Source organism: Miscanthus floridulus, chromosome 3 (genome assembly GCF_019320115.1).
Source record: "Miscanthus floridulus cultivar M001 chromosome 3, ASM1932011v1, whole genome shotgun sequence".
Taxonomy (NCBI): Eukaryota; Viridiplantae; Streptophyta; class Magnoliopsida; order Poales; family Poaceae; genus Miscanthus; species Miscanthus floridulus.
In genome coordinates, this window is record NC_089582.1 from 31,572,685 (window position 1) to 31,577,821 (window position 5,137).

Here is a 5,137-nt window from a genome sequence, read left to right on the forward strand (position 1 = left end):
AGGCATTAAGAGACCATCACTTAAAATGATCATGCTATTTCTAATTGCTTTTACTCATACTTACTTACTTGCAACTTTGTCCTTGTGTTGAGTTTCTTAGATTTAGAATGTGTAGTTGATATGATTATACTAAAACTAATGTTCAAGTTTTTCGACACAAGAATTGTCACACTAGATAAACTTATAGCACATTTAGACTAAATTGATATAGGTATATCTTGTGTTGTTTTTGGAGCCTTCAATTTTACTATCTGTTCATGATCAATGTAGCAAACCACCTGAAAAAAGACAAGCACCAGACAGTCCGGTGCACACATGCCTAGAGCACTAGATTGTCCGGTGTGTGCATTCAAAATGGGTCTGAGAGGGACTCCATTTCCATGTTTGTTTTGGGGTGTTTTATCCCATGTATTCGGACTCTGCACATGGGATAGACCTCGCACCCTATATATAAAGGGCCACGACCGATTGAATTCTACAATCGATCAACCATACAACTTTTATCTTTTTTACTTTTACTTTTACTTTTTATTCTCCTTTTTGCCCTAATCTCATCCAAACCTTAATATGATGTTTTCAAGCTTTTTGACGAAGTTTGTGCCTTTATCACTACTAGCCCACTTCTATGACGAAAATCTTAATGACGAATCGAAAACCGTCATAAAAAATCGCTTTTTATGATGAATATTTTGGTTTCATCAAAGATCATCAGTGATGATCCTTGAACCCCCCTTATCTATGACAAAATCAGATATCGTCACAAAAAAGTCATAGAACAACATATGGTTTCATCATAGATTACTCGCGCGACTGTTCCTGCTCATCTGTGACGATCTCATTTAGAACTGTGACGACTAGGGCTTCGTCATTGAACTAATTACACATCTATGATGAATAATATTCGATCTGTAACGAATGGAACTTCATCATAAATATCCACATGGTCCTTTCTCCATCCGATGTGTACATGTGGGACCTGCAGTTACTCATCCATGATGTTAGCAATTGGTCATAAATGTCTCCTCTCGGTCCTTTTTTGTCATAAAAGTCTCCGCTCGGTCCTTTCCCCATCTGACGTGTACCTATGGGACCCTTCTCCATCTGACCTATGGGACCCCTATGGGATCTGATGGCTTGCGTGTCATGTGTACATGTGGGACCTTTCTCCATCTCCATCTGACCCGTGGGACCCGATGGCTTGCGTGTCACTTGTGGACCCTTCTCCATCCGACCTTTGGGACCCGATGGCTTACGTGTCACGTGTACCTATGGGACCTTTCTCCATCTCCATCTGACTAGTGGGACCTGATGGCTTGCATGTCACTTGTTGCCACCGAGGTTTAATAAATTCAAACTCAAAAAAACCATGAGACCTAGGAGTCGAACCGGGACTTAGAGCAAGGAATAGACCGTCTTCACCATTGCGATAGACACCTGGTTGTGTTGACATGTCTTTTGGAGTTCTCATAGTAGTATATGTTCTCTGTGTGGATAGGTTGACTTATATATTGGATACATCCCCTGCAAGTGGAAACAAATCTGTGCCCGTTGGACTTGCGGTGGTGGCGGCAGCGGAGGATCCCCGGTGTGCTGTTGTGGTGGCTCAGGCGTCCTTTTGGAGGCTAGGCGGTGGATCTTCCCGATGGAGCGTGGCAGCATTGGTGTCCATGTTCATCATGTGCCATAGCAGAGGCAACATATCCGATCCATAGGTCCCCTTTCTCGCCTTTTCCTATTTGCTTCACTGTTTTGGTCCTTGCTTGAACATGAGGTATACAAGAAACATTATAGCGTTGCAGATCTGGGTAGGCCAATGCTGGTGAAAAGAACTAGCAGGTGGTACTGGTTGGTTTTCTGTTGGTTTCTTAGTTTTCTGCATATGTTCAGTGTCCTTACTGTAAATGCCTATGTGCAACTAAGCCTGTTAATTGTCAAGTGCTTGCTTGATTATACCTATCTGTCTAGGAAAACATACAGGCCCTTAGCTTCTGCCTTAAACTATTTTTTCTGTCCAGTGCTTTGCTTGATTCTACATTTCTATTTTGTATGCTCCAATGCCACCGGTGAGTCCTTATGGTATTTTGATCTTGTAACATATCTGAGGCCACATTTCTATGCCAATGATGTCTACATGGCTATTGGATGTATTAGGATGCAGCTCATATGTTTGCTTTCTGTGTCTTCTCCTTATTGACAACCAAGTTATCCATTTGGTTCCAAACAAGAGGAAGGCATCGAAAGCAAATCAATGCTTTGTGTCCATCTTTCACATGACTGAGGCCACTAATGTTTAAGCTGCACATGTTACTGCTGATGCCAAAGATGATCACTACCACTTGTTCACTTACATTCTACTTGTGAAAACTGAGGCAGCCTATTTGGGTTGTGTAGATTTAAGATGAGTCATCCCTGCTATGTTGTGTTCAATGGCCGTGAGCCAGGAGTTTACTACAACTGGCCTGACTTCCAGGAATAAGTTCATAGGTTTCATGGTGCTTGTTATAAAAAGTACAACTCCTATGAAGAAGGAATTGCTGTCTTCAAGTCAAGAACCAACTCATATCCACCCTTAGCTCATGATGATGACTTCGATCTTCAAAACCCAACAGCTACTCCACCCTCCTTGTCCTTCAAAACTATTGTAATTGTAGTCCTCTTAATCTTTGTCTTTCTCCTATGGAAGAAGCTTTGAGCTCATGTACTAATTATAAGTGTGATGGTGAGACTTGATTTAGTTGGAATTGTAATGGTTATAGTTCCATCAACTGCTACTCTAGTTTGAGTTATATATACTATGTGGTGCTACTCTAAATTTAGATGAGGTCGTACCATGAAAATTGTTAATGGTTGTTAAAGTTGCACTTTGGTATGAGTTATGGACTTCACTGATAGATCTTTGTTGGATTATTTTCCTCCTTAGTGATCTCATTACTGAGCAAGCTCTCATCCTACTGCATGCACATTGACGAAATGGAGGAGGCCCCCAACAAGAGGAATGCACTGGCCAGTCTCATGGACGATGTCTTTGTCGAGATCCTCCACTGCCTCCCTGCCCGCTCCTTGTTCTACTGCAAATGTGTTTGTTGCTCCTAGAAACGCCTCATCTTGAACAACCAAAAGTTGATGCCCCAGACTGTGGCCGACTTCTTCTATGATGGAATCTATGGCCAATGAAACTTTAGCAGCATCACAGGTGTTTAGCCCTCCTTGTCCTTCTTGCCCTTTGCCATGAACAATGTAGCTGTCTTATATTACTGCAATAGCCTCATCCTATGCTGGTGCCTTGGGGCTGATGGATACCGCTATGTCGTCTGCAATCCGACAACCCAGAAGTTGAAGGTACTGCCACCTAGAATCCATTCTGTTGGTGAGGCTCAATTGGGGTCTGATCCGATAGCCTCCTCACACTTCCATGTGTTTGAATATATGGAAGAGGATGGTCAGTGTGTGGGTGTGGACATCTACTGATCTAAAACTGTAGCATGGATCTTTAAGGAATCTAAATGGGGGCAAGGAGGTTGCGTTGACATTTTCAAAATCAGCAACTGTGTTTCTTAACGGTTGTCTACACTATATTGGGTTCTATGAGGGTTATTGTCATATACTTGTTGTGGATGTGGAGGGAAAGACATGGAGGAAAATTCCTAACAGGCCGCGTGATTTTTCACGCTCCATCCATCAAGCTTAGGGTCACTTGTGTCAATGTACTATTGGTGGTCACAATATGTCCAAGCTTTCAATCTATGTCCTTGAAGACTATGGTACTAATAATAAATGGACATTGAAGCATAGTATCAACCTGCGTAAGTTGTTTGGAAAGGCTAAGAAACAAATGGGTTACTTTGATTTTGAGTCATGCTACACAACGGTTATAGTTCACTCAGAATGGAATTTGGTTTTCTTTATTGGGGTTGGGGTGGAAAGAGCCATCATCCCTATACATTACATTCTGTATGTTAGATGTGACATCCTGCTAGAAATCATCAGGAGACCTTACTATCTTCCCTATGTTCCCTTGTTCTCGGAGTTGGAGTCATTAGCAAAGTAGTAAATAAAGCTGCATTTGATGTATCTCTCTGTCATGACATGTTTAAATGGATCAATGTTGTTTGATTGTCTATGGACATGTTAATTTCCTCTTGGATGGATGTTGTCATTATTTTGCAGCAACTTTAACTTGTTTGTAATATAAACTAAGGTCTGTGTAGTTTGTCTGACGCATTCAAACCTATAGAGGTCGGACTTTCTTGCGTGTGCAGTAACATTTCAACACCAATGGTCCTCTTTGTTCCAAAAAATGCCAAATCACCAATGGCTCCTCTATGGTAGTGATATATTAACCACAATGATCTCTTCCGCAACTCCACTTATTTTCCTTCCTTCCCCGAGCCCTTCCATTCCCACTATAGATCTAAAATCACCAAGAACGTGCGGTTGCCTTCTCCAAACCTACTTCACTCTTAGCCACCACCATGGTGAAGGGCGAGCCTTCTATGAAGCGCGCACGGGAGGGGGATGATGCTGTGCCCGTGGTGAAGGAGGATGACGCCGTGCCCGTGGTGAATCAAGATAAAGCTCTAGTGGATCCCCTTGGAGATAGAGACGATTGGGCCATTGGCATCATGAGTAAGGCTTTCTAGAATATCAAGAGTGTGGTAGAAAATATCAATCTGGGCACCCTCACCCTGCCTCAAGTTTAAAAGGTGAGTAGTTACATCTTCATTTTTCACCAACTCACCGATGTCCAAGAAAAACTGCCAGCCTACCTGAACTTGAATCACGCGGACAACACGGAGTACAACCTCGCCTGCTACCAGAGCCGGATAGATGGCTTCAACACTACCATCATGACTTGGGGAATCAACACCGCCCACAACACCGAGAAGCACTAGCACAACCTGGTTCATGCCGATGCTGAGCAGGTGGCCAACTGCATCACCGCTAATGAGTAGAAGGGCCTGAAGGCTATAGAGGAGGACAACAACGACATTGATACCAATGACGAGGACGAGGACAAGGACAGTGATACCGACGATGAGTAGAGGAGTAAATAAAGTTGCATTTGATGTATCTTCCTTATGTTGGGAGTACAGAGGGAGTACATGTTTTGATTTGTGAAGTCTTATTCGGTCATTTG